Raw genomic sequence first — 18,356 nt, 5'->3', positions numbered from 1 at the left:
GCAGCCCCGTGGGGCTCCGGCCCGCCGCGCCCCAGGGGAATGAGGGAGACCGGCGGGGCGGCGCAAGAAGGGACACCCCGATCACAGCGGGTTTTGTATTTTAGCTTTACTCTCTTCCGGAGGCCAACGAGGAACCCGGCTGCTCCTCGGCTGGCTCACGGGGGTGGCAGATGCCTTCGCCACCCTGCCCAGTTAAGCCCGGGAGAGCTGGAGCAGCACGGAGGAAGGGCGGCGGTGCAGTCGCTAAGACGGGAGCAGGGGGAATTGACAGCTGCCCCTCCTCACCAGACTAAAAAAATACCCGTATGACTTGCAAGTGCACCTGCTTCACTTCCCTGCCCTGGCCCTGGCAGAGGCCGCCGCTGTCCCTCGGTGGATGAAGGTTCCTGACGGTGCAGCAGCGGCCGCCCGCCGCCTTCGGGGCGCCCCGGGGCAGCTCCACCTCGCTGTTCAAGGGGAGCTCCTCGGGAGCACGCACCACCCAGCGAGGTGTCCTGCCTTTGCAATGGCATTAATTCCTTCAGGAACACGAATAAAGTGTTTTTAAAGAGCTTTCTCATGAGTGCCTCAGGGGAAAAAAAAAATGAAATTACGGGACTAACATCCTCATCTTCATTTCTTGTATCAGAGGTGAAGTGTGAAGGCCCAGAGTCTACAATTCACCAAGTGTTCGGGAGGTCCTGGACAGAGGAGTCCATTTTGGGCTACCAAAAGCACTGGGTACTCCATACCTGGTAGAGAGCATCCACCTTGAGAGTAAATCCATCAACTCCGGGCATGCTGCTCACCGAGTGGAACTCGGACAGCTGGGAAGCAAAGTGGGCAGAGTCAAAAGGCACAGCGTGGAAATACTTACCCGTCACTTCTGTCTGGTTTCGGTGCTGGAAAGTCAGAGAAGTGTGGTGAGGGATGCTGTCTGCTTTCCCAAGGGAGGCTGGAAGCCAGAGCCCCACCAAACACCTGTGTCAGGGATCTAGTCCGAATGCCCCATCTCCACACGTACACGTGGGCACCGATTGAGGAACACACTCAAAGGGTGGGGGAAAACTGATCTGGTGTTCACAGCTGGCAGCAGCAGCAGCAGCAGCACAAAACATCCCCCACGGGCTCCCTTCCTCATCCCTTTGCAGCCACCGCCTGCCGGTTGCCAGAGCAAATCCCAAACGGGAAGAAGCAGGAGCAGAGCACTCACCAGGAGGAGGAATCGGTGCTTCAGGTACTTGTGGGGCTGGATGCAGCCGTACTGGGGCCCCTGGTTGTAGACGGTGCCCGTGGGGTCGAAGAGGGGCACGTGGCCAGCCCTGCCTGTGCACAGGTAGACCTTCTCCAGCTGCAGCTTGTAAGCGGCGTTGAGGTTTTGTTCGGGGGGCCAGAGCACGCGCCGGTACAGGATCTGCCCGGGGGGAGGTCGGGACAAAGAGGGGCAGGTGAAATTTCCCAAGCAGGAAAACGCTGCCAGAGCCAAGTGTCCGTGTTCAGAAGGGTTGGGGTTGTTTGGGAAGGGCTCGGTGTGTGGGAGTGACAAAACGCGGTGCCAGAGCACGCTGTTCTTTCACAGGGCTGTAAGATGTCAATTACTGCTGTAGAAGAGGCAAAGCTACACGTGGGTTCTGCCCTTTCCTCTCCAGGGAATGGAAGCTGTGAAAGCAGAAATGCTGGGCACAGGCAGAAGAGGAGAGGTAAATCCTACCCTTGGATAAAGCCCCCTTGTAATCCATTTCTGCCAGAGACCTTTCCGATTTGGTGGGGTCCATTAGAAAAACCTTCTCGTTGTTACAGAGCTGAAACTCCGTGTTCAGGGAGTAAACAACTGGAAGTGGGCGGTTTGTCTGCCGGAAGGCGATCGGGATCAAAAACCTGCAACTGGGACAAGGAAGGAAACAAAGGGGAGATGAGTTTGGACGGGTGTGCACCCCAAAGGGGCCGAGCCTGCCCTCCTGCCCTCTTACCGCTCGGGAGCGTGAGCCGGGCAGGGCAGGGCAGGGGCTTGGCTCCAGGCTCTGCCCACGGCGGCGTGAGCTGCACCGTGCAGGGCATCAGGAAGATGGTGTATCCTCCAGAGTAATCCTTCCTGGGAACAGACAGAAGACCCTGCAGCCACCAAGCACAGCTCAAAGCCCTTCACCCAGGGCAGCACCTCTCCCTTGCCCCAGCAATGTCATCCAGCAGTCCCCGAGGGACAAGTGTGACTCTGGGATCAGTCTATCCACAGGCCGCACTGCTGGAAACATTCCTTTCCAAGAGGCTGAGCTGATTTTTCTCGCAGTACAACGGTGCTCCAGCTCTGACCAAGCTCCTGAGCATTCCGTGCTATTGCTGGCGTGGCTGCTGGAGGGGTGCCAGGGAGAACGTGGTGCTGTGGGGGAAGCTGCTGGAGGGGACTGCACCCCCAGCCCTCACCTGTTGTAGGAGCTGGTTGCTCTCCAGAGCTGGTAGGGAGAATCAAAAGTCTGAGCGCTCCACAGCAGCTGCAGGGCAAATTCGATGCCTCCCAGGTGCTCTGGAGTTACCAAAGAGGACCTGACACCTGGCAGGCTGTGGTGCTCCATGACAAACAGCCCTGGGGGAGGACAAGGAGGTGACGGGAGGCAGAGCGCGGAGAGGCCCCACCTCGCAGGGGCAGAGGGGCTCCCGGCGGGGACGGGGACTCGTTCCGCTGCCTGTGCCGTCAGAGCAGAGCTCTGTGTGACCCTGCTCTGTGTCCCTGCCAGGATCGCTGCCCTCACCTCTGAACTTGGCCTGCGTCTTGAACTCGATGACCGGCCGGCCGTCCTCGCGGATGTAGATGGGGATTATCTGCAGGCAGGCCGAGAGCGCGCTGTCCGTCTGGATCCCTGCAAGGACAGCAAGCGCCACTGGGAGCCCACACAGCACCCTCGCTCTCCTCTGCTGGGCTCTGCCAGCCCCAGAAGCGCTTGGGACACCTCCACAAGGCAGGGTTCAGCTGGGATCAGCCTCCAGTGAGCCAGCTGCACGCTCCCTCCGTCAGCCACCGGCTGCCTAAGCCCCCCGCAAGCACAGAGGAAGGCAATATTCCGAGTTCCCCGCTCCCTCAGGACTCTGGGGGCAGTGCAGGAGCTAAGGGGAAAACATGAAGGAACCACTTCTTCCATAGCCCTTGGAGCGCCTCAGGCTCACCTGTCCTCCAGAGAACGGTGTCGTAGAAGAAGGAGAACTCCATCTCGCTGCGGTGCTCCGGGGAAGCCCAGCCCCTCGGTGCCGTCACACAGATGTAGGACACGTAGAGAGGGACGTGGACTGTCAGGAAGGACTGAGCAGAGTCCCTTGCCTGGCAATAAAACCCCAGAAAGGGGGTTATGCGCCTTGCAGTGAAGTCAGAGGTGACTCTGGACGTTCTTTACGTGCAGGTACCTCAGACAAACCGGCGTTGTAATGCGGGGGCAGTGCTAAGGCTCCCTGGGACCATGGGACAAAGGAACTCTGGGCACAATTTCACCTCAAAACCCCCCTGATTTCCAAGGCTGTGAATTAAAAATGAGCAATTCTGCTTGCTCAGGCCTCCCAGAGCTCTCCATTTATTATCTGCAGAGTGCAGCTGTACTTTGCAGGCCCTGGAGAATTCGGGGAGATGTTCCAGCCTGGCTGGGGCCAGGCTCCACATGCTCCACTGGGCAGTTTCTCCGGCCAGGCGGCTCCTCTGGGTTTGTGCAAACAATTGGAGCTATAAAAGGAAACTTCATGAACTAGTTCCAGGCTGGCAGGAATTAAGAGAGATGATGCTGGTCCAAGCAATTTAATGGGAGAGCCTGGGGGAGATGGAGTGGGCTGCACGTGGATAACGCAGCCAGGAGAGGACAGTGAGACACCCCAAACAGGGAAAGCCACTCGTTTCTAGAGGAACATTTTTGGCTTCTGGTCTCTTAATTAGGGAATGAGCCAAAATATCCCATGTTGTGGAGCATGGCCTGAGCCGCCTCTGCTCATTTCTATTGGCCGAGAACACAGTCAAACTTATAAAAGGGAGCCCAGCTGAGAACGTTTTGTATTTCCAGTACGGCCCTACATTAAAAGAAACCAGTATTTTCCTGGCACTCTGAAGATTTAGAGAATAAAATAAATGGAAAATGAATGAAATGGAAAATAAATGAAATAAATGAAAAGCACCCAGGCCTCCCAGCTAGTCCCAAATCCAATGAGATTTTTAGGCCAGAATCTCCGCAGCCCCACCGGTGCCTCCCCGCCCGCGTACCCTGTGGTTGACGCTGGTGAAGGGCGTGTTGTCCGTGATGGTCTCGAAAGGCCAGCGGGCTTCCGTTCCCGTCCGTGGGGGCGGCCACTTCCCAGCTGAACTGTATGGAAGACTGGTTGATCCCGGCCTCGCCGCAGCGCTCCTTCATCAGGGCGTACTTGGGGACGTGAAGGTCACAGGGAGTGACACAGACGAGGGGGTAGCCTGGGGAGGGGGATTTCTTCGCACCCTCCTTGGTCACTTCTTCCACGCGGTCGTAGTGACCAGCCACGGTGACCACCTGTGGGAAACCAGAGGGCAGCACTCAGCTGGAGCCGAGGGAAAGGGTGGAAAAAGCCATCCACGCCTCCCACGTTGCCACGGCAGCCCCACTTTCTATTTCCCAAATCCCACTGCGGTTTCCACTCTGTGCTTGAAGGGCACCAACTCACATCCACTCACCACGGGAGGTGCTGGGAGAATCGGGCTCCCCGCTGCCTCCTGATCCAAAATAGTCACTGTGGCAGTGCTGCTGTCTCCTAGAACTGCTTCCACAGGATCATCTGGGCCCAGCACCAGAGAAAAGGACTCGTGCCACTCCCGGTCTTCGTTGGACATGATCTCCACCTTAAACATGATGTGGGCCACGCCTGAGGGAGCGAGTACAAGAAAAACAGAGAGAAGTGGATTCATCACCAGAGACTGCTCTGAAGTTCTCATCCGGACCCTGCTCCCAGCTGTGACCACGGAGACATTAGGATAAAATACGCATTATAAATTTTATTTCCACTCATTGCTGCTAATAATTTACCCAGAGGAGCCCACTATAAACATAAAACTCCAGCTATGACAACTGATCCAATCGATCCGGTGATAGATTTACTAGCAGATGCCATCTGAGGATTAATAGCGACTGTCTTGTAGTAGCTGCCTGAAGGAAAAATCTGGGATGCAAAGCACATTCCCATCCCTCGTCTTCCTCACACCAGTGTGCAGAGCCATTTGGTGAGGGCTTCTTGGTCCAGCAACGTGGTCTGAGGTGTTCACAGGCCTATGTTCCTTCAGGAGGACTTGACTCTGCCAAGTGCCAGCGCTTCCTCCTCTGCTCTGATCAGCCTTCCTTTAAACACATCAGCTAATTTTGAGTAACAACATTACAGCAAACTTCATGCTTTTCCAGTGGCTTTTCCCAAACCTCCTGGAAGTCCCTGGCGCGCACAAAACGTCCCTGGTCGCATCCCCACCTCAGACCCTCCCCGCCAGGCCCCTTCACCTGGGCTGAACTTGAGCATCCAACTCTTGGGGTAGTAATCCACGCCGGCCTGTGCCGAGCCGTCGCAGGCGCTGCAGCGCACCTTGGACGTTCTGTTCTGGTCACCTCTGCGGATCACCGGGATGTTCAGCACAGCCACTCCCTCCGGGCCCGGCGGCTCCCGGCACCTGGTACGCGGCCTCTTCGAACTCGATGCTGGGGGCTGCAGGCACAGCAGGGAGGGGAAAAGCTCCGGGTTTGCACCCCTGACTGGCTCAGCTCAGCTCCTTTCAGACTCGTCTACACGCCTTCGGAGCGAGGGGCTCCTCAAAGCAGGGGCCAAAAAGGCTTGGGTGTGACTTAGGGCAGAACTTAACGAGGGCATTGGGTTACAGAGGATGGCAAATGATTCTCCCATCCCTGGCATCCCTCTTCTCCCCCCACAGATCTCTCCAGGCTGTGATGCTGTGGAGGGAGAGGAACATCTCCCAGGGGAAGCACAGCAACTTCCAGCAATGGAAACAGGAGAGGTGGTGCGTCTGAGCTCTCTTAGCCAAGCCCTCCCTTCAGCCCAGCACAGGGCTGTGACCACGGCACCGAAGGCATTCACTGCAGCCCTGGGACTGTGCCGACTCCCTGGGAAGCAGCAGGACATCCTTGCAGAGCAGCCTCACTCACCATCTTCCTCATTGGTGACAGTTACGGTTGCCACGTCCATCTTCCCAACCCGAGCTCCGCTCCAATGGTTTCCAAGGGGGCTACTCAGATAGACCTGGAACTGCTCTTCTGGTTCGAAGGCAGAGTCATCACTGATGTGGACGCTGCAGTTCTTCACCTACAGCCAAGTGAAGAGGAGAAAGCAGCGCACACTGATACATCTGATAAAGCCCCGTAAAGGCCAGGCTGTGCCTCACTATCCAGGGTTGCTGTCCATCCTGGAAGAAACCCTTCTATTTTTAGGGCTGCTACTTCAGTGTGGACAAAGCACAGCCTGTTACAGGAGGAGACACATCAGCAAAGACATCTCTTTCCACAATCCCACAGCTCTCTGTAGAACAACCCTGAGTCCTCCTGATGCATCACATTTACATTTCATAACGTAACCAGTTTCAGCATGAAACGCACAGCCCCTTCAGAGTGGCTCACGCTGCTAGGACAAGAATCTGTGCCACCTGAAACCAGCCTGGACAACTCTGCCAGCTCCCTCTGACGACAGAGAGCCGAGGAGGAGACGTGAACCTCTCTCCCAGCACCGGTTCTTCGCTCCCCCACGAGGCAGGTCCAGCTCACCTTCTCCCCTTTGAAGAAGGTGACGCGAGACTCCTCTGCATCCCTCCTCTCCGCGAAGTCCTCCGTGACCTGCGCCGTCTGGCTCCGCGTGTAGCACCTGACGGAGGACTCGTAGCTCAGGTCCCCCGTGCGGAAGATGGGGATGTGCAGGGTCCCTTCCTTCTCCTTGGCCGTGTAGGTGTCCTCGGTGAACTGCATGCTGGGCACTGCAGAGGGGCAGAAACAGAGCCCAGCAGAGCTGAGGATCCTCAGGGAGCCAAGGGGCCAGAACAGAGCAGATAGAGCTGCCAGGGGTAACTTACCGTCTTGGAAAATGTCGTTAATGGCCACGACAGCCTGGAACGGCTTTGCCAGCTCGGCTCCGTAGGGGGAGCTGAGGTAAACAACAAATGTCTCCAGCCCTTCTATCACTGGGTACTGAGCATCGTCCAGGATTGTCAGGGGGCAGAACTGGGAGGAAAGTGGAATTCCTGCTGTTAGACGTATAAAGCTTTCATCCCTCTCAGCACTCACATCTGGCAGTCTAGTGTAAAGCCATTATGTCACTGGGTTTTCTGAATCCATTAATCAATGCAAAGAACGTTCTACGTGAATCCAGCTTATCATTTCAGAGAACAGGGCAGCCATCCTTATCATGGAAGAGGTGGCACGGCCAAATCTCTCCTGGCTGGAGTGCTGATGGGATGGGAGTCTGTGCTTAGCAGACTCATTAACAGTTCTCAAGTGGCCCAGCGAGGATATTCAAAACAAATGGTAGATATGCACAGAAACACAAGACAAGTGTCACCAGGCAAAGCAGACCCAGCAGGAATCCAAGTGGCTCCTCACCTCTTCTGTCTTGCCTGGCCTGAACTCTATTTTTCTGGAGCTGGGGACATAATCAACTCCCGGGCTGGCCGAGGGCGGGTCTGACGTCCGAGTGGCACACCACACCGACGTGGGCGTGGAGAGGTCGGGTCCCTGCCGGAGCACTGGGATCTCAATGTGTCCTGCAGCAGCACGTGCACATGAGAGAGAACAAACTGAGAGAGCACAAACTGAGAGAGCAGCCACGTTCCACAAACCCCTGCCTTGCCCTGCAGCACTGCTCCTGCCCCCAGGCTCCCCCTGGGCACACAGGGAACCAGAGCCCATCCGCACATCTCTGAAGTTCTGCTGTGCCCCGAATCGCTCCTTCTGGCACCTCCTGGTGGTGAAAGCTTCTACAGTGAGCATCCCAACACGACCACCTGCTCCTCACCTGCAGCCTCGCTGACAGTAAAGGTGGCATTCCCCAGGAACAGCGTGGAGGCGTCGTTGGGACCGGCGATGACCGCGTTGGCTGAAGCCCGGCTGCCGATGCGGGCGCTGTTCGAGGTGTCGGCCAGCACCACCTCAAACTCCTCTTCCTCTTCATATTCGCTGTCGTCGATCAGAGTGACATCACAGGTCACCAGGGTGACACCTGGCCCCAAAATGAGGCGGCTCTCATCCGACAGCCCCCGGGACTTGAAGTCGGAGCCGGATTCCAGCACGTGAAGGCTGCTGCCCTTGGCCGATTGGGGGACGGTGTAGCAGATGCAGACACGGTGCTGCTGGCATCCCCTAGGAAGCAACAGGGAAACTCCATAGATCTGTGGAAATACTTTTAATCTGTTTGCTGGAGATACTGGTCACTTAAAAAATAAAGCAGCATTCGGAAAAGAGGGCGAGGAATGAAAAAGAACACCGTCCCTGCTCCTGAACTTGCATGGCAGCTGGCTTAGACATGACTTCCAGGCATGCTCCTAAATCCACACTCAGAAAACCGGTGGCACTTGCCTATTAACATGCAGCCCAGTGACAGGGTCCACATAAAACACTGTCTAGGTCACAGAGAAGCAGCAAACAAATACAAGGGTTTGCTCCTGCTGGGAGCTGAAACAAATCCAAACCCAAGAAGCTTTAACAGCAGAGACAGGAACAAACACACTGCGTGTAGCTTGACGTTTCACAGTCGTGCCACATAACATCGGAGAAGACCCCAAAACCACAAGCAGGCACAGCCCAAGGGCTCGCTCTCTGTCACGAGGGTTCCCCCATGGCCCTCCCATGGGGCTCAGCATGTCCTGCCCAGCCCGACCCACCTTTCCTTTGCACGGGAGCCGAGAGCAAGCCGGCGCTCTCGCTGACGTGGAAGGCGTTCCCGTCAAACTGCAGCGTGGGCTCGTCCTCGGGGTCCGCGACGGTGACGGTGGCCCGGGTGACGTTCCCCAGCAGGGCGTAGGCCGGCATGCTGAGCTCTACGGAAAAGCTCTCCGTGCCCTCGAACACGTCGTCGTCGTTGATGGTGACGGTGGCAGGCCTTGGTGTCCTCCCGCTCCTCGAACTGCACCTGGAAGGCAGAAATCCGGCTGCTGTCCTTGGACCGGGCTCTGGAGCTTCCCGTCCTTCCCGTCTCACCCTGCTCTGAGGCGTTCCCTCTTCTGACAGCAAATAACTCGCGTGACTTTAGGAATAAAACACACCCTCCTCGGTGTTTTTAGCACTTTTTGTCTGTTCTTTCCTCCAGGCTCTGTGTGAGGCAGGTGTGGTCGGGCCCACCCACCTGCCCCGCATACTCCACGTAGTCCTGCTCCCCGGGCCGTGATGCGGCTCCAGCGGTGGCCGTTCCCTGCTCGGTGCGGCACAGGACAATGCTGTACCGGTTGAGGTTCCCCACCCGCCTCACGGCGACGCTGACGGAGCCGGCGCTCTCCCTGACCTCGTAGCTGGAAAAAGGGATCGAGCACACACAGGTAACGGGCTGGGGAGCAAACCCCGTGCGGGGCTGCGGGGGTGAGCGTGGCCTCCCTGGGAGATCCGAGGAACAATAACAACCGGGGACTTGGGCGCGGGGCAGCTGCTCCACGCTTTAGGCCCCTCTCCTCACTGACAGAATTGCCTTCCCATGCTGCAGGGAGCTCAGCTAAGAGCCCAGCCCCCAGCCAAGTGCCCCTCGTGCCACTTACCTGCCGTGAGTAAAGCTGAGAAGGGACCGCTGGACGTGGAAGACGTTGCCGCTGACCACGTTGAGTTTGCTGTCCTTCACTAGGAACTGAAAGCTGTCCGCGGTCTCCTGGACCATCTCCTCGTGCGCCACGTACCGAATGAGGCCCTGGTTCACATCCTCTGCCGGGAGGGAACGTCCAAGGAGTTGGGACAGAAATCCCAAGGCAGCTTTGGAGATGAGCAGTGTGGGTCTGCACGGCCACATGGAGCGAGGATCACAGGGAGCAGTTACCCCCTCACCTCCCCTTCCCTCAGCCCCGCAAGAGTGAACTCTCCCCACATTTTGCTGGCTCTGCACAGCTAGCCACACCACTGTGATGAACACCTCCTGCAAGATCTATAACCCCTCTTCACTGCCCCAAGTCACAGCTCCAGCTCTAACAAGCCTGGAGAACCTGGGACAAGCTGCAGGACACAGGTTGGTGTCTCCAAGAAATTACAGGATTTCTGCAACTGACAGCCAAGTTCAATGCTTACTGTCAACACACTTTGGAGATCTGCCCCTTGTCTTCTCCCCTCACACCTATTTTTCCCTTATTTTAACAAACTGAATCAAGTGATGGAAAAAAGCAGCAGGACACAGCCCAGCTCCATACCCTGTGTAAAGGTGGTCACAGCTGTGCCCGGCTTCAGCTTGTTCTCCACGTGGCCATTTCTGGGACCGGCTGTTATCTCATAGATCAGCTGTTCGTCATCTGTGTCAGGATCTGTCATCAGTAATTCCTTCTTAGTGATGAGATTGGTGGCCTGGATTAAAGCCAAAACCAAGGGAGTCAAACTGAAGCTCCAGCAGTGCAAGTCTGATTGACTGTTCACACAAAAAGCCCGACCATCCCTCTGTTAAAACAGACAAAGGGAAAATCTAGGGATGTGAAAGCACAGAGCGGCCTTGAACTGAGATATCCCACAACGTGTTTGACAACACAACAAAGATTCAAATTTTGCCTCGCATCTGGTTTAATTAAGCCAGGTTTAGTTTAATTAAGAAGACAGATGTGGCTCAAAGAAAAGCAAATTCCAAAGCAGCTGCCCAGCCTTATTTAGCTGGGGCTAAAAGCTAGGACAAATCTTTGGGTTTAACTTAGAAAGTTCTGTTCCACGAGCTGTGCTGACGCTCAGGTGAGGCCCTGCTTGGCAATAAAACATCTGCAAACAGCCTCAGATTGAAGGACTCACTCAAGACAGTTCGCACAGCCTTGGAGAGCCTCCAGGAGAGCACTTTTCAAATGCCCTCAGGTGGATCTGATTCAGTTCTACCACATTTTGCTTTCTCTTCAAAAGCAGAATGTTTTTGACAGCAGGAGAAAGAGAGAAAATTGAGCTGCTCGAGGAGCAGGAGTGCTTTTCCTGAAGTGAGGAGTTTGAGCTGAGATAGCCATTTCTTAATGCAATTTCTTACTACAGCGTTTTCCACTCATTTTTTTCTGGGAAGAACCAAAGTGTTGCTTTACAGTTAGTGCTGGCTCCTCAGAAACAAGCTGAGAGTTTTATGGGGTTTTGTTTGGATTTCAGCACAACAAAGGCATTTGTTTCACAGCAAGAAACTCCTGCACCGTATCCTTGGAAAGCCATCTATCTCTGCCGCACATCATCAAGACATCTCCACCGTCAGCAAAGCTAAAAATGTACCCTGGGGAGGGTATTCTCCATCCCAAAAATCAAAATGCTGAAGGATGAGGATGCTCTCCTGCGAAGCCCCTTCTCCTGGAGCAGCCTGAGAAGCAGCCCAAGCTGAGGCCAGGCAGCTGTTACCTTGCCATCCGTGTACTCCAGTCACTGCAGGCCCAGGTTGGTGACCACCCTGGGTGTCCCGTCATCCACAGGGAGGATGTCCACCTGGAAGCGCTGCGGTGCTGCCGTCACCACCTGACAGCAGTTCAGAGACACGGGGGTTACTGTGCGAGTCAGAGCCTCAGCCACCACGTCACCAGCTCGGCTCCCTTCGGCTCTGCTGGCAGCAAGGGCAGAGTTTGCAGGGAGGGGAAGAAGCAAAGACGTGACCGAGAACGTTCAGTCAGCATCTCAGTCCCCCCTGCCCCGAGAGGAGGCACCTCCCTGTGAGCTCCCAAGGCCCCCTCCCATCCCTTCTCCTCCCTGACCTTCTTCCCTCCCTCCTGCACCACGAAGAGGGGGCTGGTGCCGTCGGAGACGGTGAGGGTGAAGCGGTCCCTGAGCGCGCTGCCGCCGCCGTGCCTGCAGCTGCCGCGCTTCTGGTAGATGTGATGTCATCCCTGGTGAAGGTGGTGGCCTGCAGAGGACGCTGCCCGCGGCCGCTGCGCTCCATCAGCCCGTGCCGGGGCGGCTGCACCGCCCCGAACGTCAGGGACTCCACCTGTGCCCGGACATGGAGGGGCAAAGCTGGGGACACGACCTCAGGACACTGCCCTTCCAGCTCAGGAGGCCCGGACAGGGATTCTGGCCAGGCAGCTCCCCTGCGTTGGTGTTCCCAACACAAGGGTTAGCACAGAACATTCCTGGTTCCCCCTGAGCCCCGCCCTGTCCTTGTCCCTCTCCCAAGGGATTTTGTTTTGTAGGTGTCTCCCTATAAAACAAGGCACATCCCACCGAATTCCTGCTTCAGCTGGTCTGAGACAGCTCCCACCCACCCCTGTGCCTGCTCCACGAACACAAGAGCAGCCCCCAGTCCTGCAGCCATTCCGGGCAGTGTGTCCCTTGCCACTTCTGCCAGGGCAAAAACCTTGGGGGCAGGATTTTGGCTCAGGCAGCCAGATCTCTCGCTGCAGGGGAAACAGCAGTGAGATAGAGCCAGTGTTCGACAGCTCAGCCTCTGGCCAGACCCAGGAAGAAGAGGAAGTGCCATTTCCATCCATGCTGAGCATAAATTCAGCATTAAGTCTTTAAACACAAGCCCAGATGTGCAGCACAAGAGGGGAGCAAGGAGGCTGGGGGTGGTCCTGCCTTACCTCTGTGTCAGCATCTGTCGCTTTGAGCTCAAACTCCGTGATGGTTTTTCTCACCCCTTCCTGAACTGTCATCCCAAAGATTTGCACGATGGGCAAGGAGTCATCCACGGCGTTTATGGTGATGTCAAATGTCTGGCTCACCTGGGACAGGAAGAAAAGCTTCCCTTGCCAAATTCAGCCTTCCAAGAGTGTGACTTCACCGCAAGAGCACAGCGATCCCCAGTTTGGGTCTCTTCATTTCAGCCTTGTCTGAGCTGCTAAGCCCAGATCACTTCTTTATCCCTCCCCACTCATTAATTCTCCCTCTTTCTGTGATATTTACGGACATCCACTTTCCCTCCCTCTCTCACTCAGTTTTGCCCCTCTCCCTCTATGTGCAGCTAGACTTCTTCTCTTTCAGAAAGCAGGAAAAAGGCATTTCTCCAGGGGCTGGCTGTCGTCACTACGCTGTCAGTGCACTGGATCAAAGCTGAGCTCCAGCAACAGTTGGCAAGCAGCTGAAAACCAGGCACCCAGCTCTTGGTGAGCCCACAGGGCAGGTGGCTCCCTGTTCCCTGCGCAGGCCTTCCTCCCTCCCTGACCTGAGCGATGTGGGAAATCCCACAGCAGGAGAAGGAGGAACAGCCACATCTGCCCACTCAGGCAAAAGTCAGGCTGGGACTGACCTCGTTTGTCCCATCAGACACAGAAAAGGTGAAGGCATCCGTGTGCTTTTCCTCCTCACTGGTGTGGATGTACTGGATGCTGCCAGAGGCCAAGTCTGCCTGGCTGAAGGAACTAATTCTTGTCCCTGGAAAACGAACAACAGGGAGGAAATGTGCAGCAGAAAGAGCAAGGCAGGGAAAAACTACGGGAAGCAGGACATATTTAGGCATGAGGACTCGGTTTTGGCTGGTTCTGATCCAAGGCAGGCTGCCCCGTGAACCCTCAGCTGAGCCAGGGATTTAGCTGGCACAGAGCCTCCTAAAATTTCCTTCTCAAAAAGAAGTCCAGGCTTCTTTTCATCTCCTCCTGTTGGGAGTGGGCCTCCTGGGGCAGAGAAGCTGGGAGAAAAACTGTCCATGTAACACTTGGATTGTCGCTGCTGGGCAGGACTAAGCCAACCGTGGCATCACTGGGGATGAACCGAAGGCCTCCTGGCCTCACAGCAGTTTTCCAAAATGCCTTCCAAGGATCTCTTCTCTCTGCCCTTCCTTATACCCCTGCATTTAGTACCCAGTCCCATTTTCAGCACTGATTTATAGTGACATCTTTACAGCCCATTAGGTGTGACACAGCCACAGAAAGGTACCTGACAAGCATTTTAAAAAACACTTGAGCATTTTTAAATCTCTTTGCTACGTTCAACAGTTTTTACTGCTGCTGTCAACCAGCATCCTGACAAGAAGTTTGCCACCAATATATCACACTAAATGGCTGCTGACAAGTGCTGGCCACACTACAGAAGACACCAGGATCTGATTTAAATAAATGAGCCACAATGGAACGATCAGCTAATATTTCCTCAGAGCTCATCAGCTGGAAAGGTTTGGGTTCTCTTTTGAACACTTCAGTATTCTCTCCTTAGGTTTAGGTCATTTGAATCATTACAGCTACTTCTCAGTCTGTGACTCGGTAGCCTTATTGGTCCCTCACAGACATGAAAAAGCAGAGAAATCAGAATCATCATCAGATTTTAAATAACAGGAGGAATAAAGCCCTTAATTCAAGTCTCCCAAGTACAAGATTCGCTGGTTAGTTTGCAATTTAGACAAAGATACTGCAAGTTTTTAATTTACTCTCACAGCAGAGAGTAGTTTGCTTATTATAACTCATTCACTATTCCTGCCCTTTCAACATGTTTTTGTGAGAAGATGAGGCAAACCACACACCCAAACTGAGCTGTACAGGGACCGTCTGCATCTTGAAAACACAGAGCAGATATTTCCGCTTTCATCTCACGTTAACGAGAAATCTAAAGTTAAGAAGAAATACAACCTTAGATGAATATAATAAAATCAGAAGAGCGTATTTTATGACACCACAGATCAAGATTAATTCATCAGGGAGAGGCAGCACACTCGCACAGTCAGCAGGCACGAAAGGCAGCTCTGAAATTCAGATCACATCTGCAGAACTGACCAACTCTGTTCCTTTGTCCCCAAACCCCACGGCGGATCCCGCGGCGCCCCCTCCCCTTCCCCATCCTCATCCCTCTCCCGTCTCCGACGTGGCAACCGGCGAGCTCCCCGCTCCGTGTTCCACACCCCCCCCAGCCTCGTCACCGGTGTCGCAATCCCCGCCCTGCCCGCCCCCGGCTCTGCCCTCACGGCCCCCGTTCCCTCTGTCCCCACAGGCGTCCGTCCCTTCCCGCCCGCTTAGAGCGGCGCGCCCCCGCCCCTCGACCGCGCGGCCCTCGTTACTCCTACCCCAGTTCCGGCACGCTCCGCTCCCCTACAGCCGCTCCGTGCCGCCCGCGCCGCCTATGGCGCCCCGCGGGCTCCGCTTTCCCGGCAGCCGTGCAGTCGCCGTTCCCGCCGCCGCCGCCGCCGTTCAGCGACGCCGCTCTCAGCGGTGCCGCCGGGGCCCATTCGGAAGTCGCGCCGTCCCACACCACTCCCCCATGCTGCCCTGCGGCGCTGACGTCATCCACGCATGCGCAGTCACAGGTTCTATCGCCGATGTTCCTGCCGCCGCCCGCGGCTGCCCCGTGCCCGCTCGCAGCCGCAGCTTTTCCACCGCCCTCCGTACCGGCCTCTCAAGCCGCGGGGGGGAGAGCAAGGACGGGCACGGGGCCCCGGCTCTACAACTGCTGACAGCCGCGTCGCCTCTGCCACCGCCCGGCCCAGCCGCTGTCCGGTCCCCGCCGTGCGTCTTCACGTCCCCGCGTCCACCACCGCAGCCGCCCGACGCCGGCACACGGCCCCCGCCTGTCTCTGCCCCGCTGCTAACACCGGCACAATAAATAAACGGGAATTGGGGGAAAATCGGGAACTGGGGGAAAAAACGGGAATAAAGAAAAAAACACTGGAAATCGGGAGAAAAAAAAAACCGGGAAAGAAAACAACAAACCAGGAATAAAGAAAAAAAAGGGAATTATGGGAGAAACGGAAATTGGGAAAAAAGGTAATGGGATCAAAGGGAACAGGATCAAAGGTCCCGAGGGTGCTGAGCGCCTTCCAGAAGGTACAGGATGAGTCCCGAGCGTGCTGAGCACCCTCGGTACTCATCCTGCATCCTCGGGATGGTGCTGAGCACCCTCGAGACGGCGCTGAGCACCCACGGTATGGTGCTGAGCACGCTCAGGACTTATCCTGCAACCGCGGGACTCATCCTGCACCCTCGAGATGGTGCTGAGCACCCTCAACACTCATCCTGCACCCTCGGGATGGTGCTCAGCACCCTCGGGATGGTGCTGAGCATGCTGAGGGTGCTCAGCACCATGCCAAGGGTGCTCAGCACCATCCCGAGGGTGCAGGATGAGTGTTGAGGGTGCTCAGCACCATCCCGAGGGTGCTGAGCGCCTTCCAGAGGGTGCTGGATCCGTCCCAAGGATGCTGAGCACCTTCCAGAAGGTGCTGGATCCGTCACGATTGTGCTGCGTGCCTACCCGATGGTGCAGGATGTGTCCCGATGTTGCAGAGTGCCTTCCAGATGGTGCTGGATCCATCCTGAGGGTCCTGGGCATCTTCCAGGAGGTCCTGGATCCATCCTGAGGGTGCTGATTGTCTTCCAGAAGGTTCTGGATCCATCCCGGGGGTCCTGAAGGCTGCTGAGGTTCTCCCGGTGTTTTGGACTGTCCTGGGTGATCTGGAACCTCAGCACCGAGCGGGGTCCAGCAGAATAGTCTAGAACCACCGGACTGGTTCCAGAAACTCTGGACTCGCAGGATGGATTTTGGGGTGAAACCCTGGGGGATTTTGGCGCTGAAATTTGGGGATTTGGGGTGAAAATTGGGGGATTTTGGGAGGAAATCCTGGGAGGCTTTTGGGGTGAAATTCGGGATATTTCAACATTTTCCTTCCTAATCCACGAGTAAAGGGAGATGTTGGGATTTGATCCAAAAGATCTTACAACCGATTTTGTGGTGAAACAGAGAAAAACCGTGAGCAGCCAACTCAGTGGAAAACTGTATGTTAAACGCAGAGAAGCACAAAGTGTTTGATGCTGTTAGAGTTCAAAATAACAAGGAAAAATGGTGGGGAATTTACCTGCCTTGGAACAAAGTATGACCCCATCCCATACTCTCAGCTCCCGCTCCCCTTCCAGCGTGGCTGTGACCCGGGCTGGCCGTACCGCTCGGTGTCTCTGGACCTCACAGCATTTCTACGTGGCTGCTGCACCCGGGTCCCCAGCACGTCCTGCTCTGGCCGCCTTCCCCGAGCGGTCCCACGTGCACCAAGCGGGTGCTACAGACCACAGGGGCCTCTTGGCTGCAGAGCTGGGTGATGGGAGACAACAAAGCAATGCCCAGGATGCAGCTGTTCAAGCCAGCCTCGCCTCACGGAGCATTTCTTTCTCACCTGTCCATGGTTCTCTCTCTGTGTGTGTCTGTGCTCCTTTTTAAACTGCAGGGCTGGGAGGCCTGGCCATTCCACCGGGAGTGCTCACCCTGGGAGCACCAGTGTCTACCTTGGGAGGAAGCAAGCTGCCACCAGAATAAAAGCAGGGTGGAGCTGCTCCCACTCCAAGGCAAGAGCCTGCAAGGCCCATCCTTTGGGGACTCGTCTTTTGTGTGAAGGCACATTGTCTAGCAGAGGAAGAGGTTGGTACCTGGTGGAGCAGGGCCAAGATTCCATTTTCCCCAGGCAGCTCCCTCCTCTGCCTGCTGTAGCGCTGGCCAGGGCTGGGAGAGGAGGGGGAGTGTGTTCAGCACTGCTGCTGGAACGGAGTGGCCCTCTCAGGAGGATCCCGGTTGCTTCAGGACCTTGCTTTTGCACTGGTTTGTGTCCACAAAGGAAAGGCATGCAGAAGGCAGCACCATCACCCCAGCCCTGTAGTCTGGACCTACAAAGGCTTCCAATAAAGCCAGGTGCTGCTGTCCAGGGCAGTTGGAGTTGTTCTGTGCCTTCTTTGGGGGGGAAGAGCAAAGGCTGAGGGGGACGGGGTGGAGACTGGGGGGCTCCCGTGTCCCTTGGGGCACGCCGAGGTCCCCGCCAGAGGGAGGGACACGCTGCGCTGGAGGAGCAAGGTGAGCGGGGAATGGGGAGGGCTGGTGCTGGGTACCCTTGCCCAGAGGGGACCCCGAGCTGCCAGGAAATTCCCTGGGAGGGCTGGGTGCAGAATCCAAAAACCTGTGGAGTTGTTCTGGTTTTTACGGTAGGTATTGGCAAGGGACAGGAATTGACCTCTCCAAATCCCCTTGGAAAGGAACCCCCTCTCTGTGCACTCCGTCGTTAGGGTTTTGTTATGTCAGGAACGGCTTAGGGTTAAGAAAGTGGGTTTTGTCTTTCCACCTCTTACTTCCCTGTAAAATGGGAGTGTATAAAACACATGTGTGCATCCCTGAGGTATTAAAATGCACCGAGAGAAATTTCTGGGCCTAAGGTCCATAGAGACGAGCGCGTTCTGCGCTCGGGGTTGAGTAGGGATTTATATTTTTGTCATTCTGACCTGTTAGCTGAAAGAATTGGGAGAGTTTCCAAGAGAAAGAAATGCAAATTTCAAAAAGCAGAACGTTAGAAAGAGAAATATATAAATGTATACATGTAAA

The 18,356-nt window shown here is 55.8% G+C and overlaps 1 long non-coding RNA gene and 1 pseudogene across 1 annotated transcript in view; one reads left to right on the top strand and one right to left on the bottom strand.

Annotated features, from left to right (window-relative positions):
- The window catches only part of LOC147651400 (uncharacterized), a 132,537-nt gene that overhangs the window by 48,819 nt on the left and 65,362 nt on the right, over positions 1 to 18,356 (top strand). The window lies entirely within an intron of this gene.
- On the bottom strand, positions 590 to 13,631 carry LOC147651404 (extracellular matrix organizing protein FRAS1-like; annotated as a pseudogene).

The sequence above is a fragment of the Cyanistes caeruleus genome, chromosome 9 (assembly GCF_971803275.1).
Source record: "Cyanistes caeruleus chromosome 9, bCyaCae1.hap1.1, whole genome shotgun sequence".
In the NCBI taxonomy this organism is placed as follows: domain Eukaryota; kingdom Metazoa; phylum Chordata; class Aves; order Passeriformes; family Paridae; genus Cyanistes; species Cyanistes caeruleus.
The sequence above is the reverse complement of the archived record's forward strand: the minus strand, read 5'-3'. Positions and strand labels throughout refer to the sequence as shown.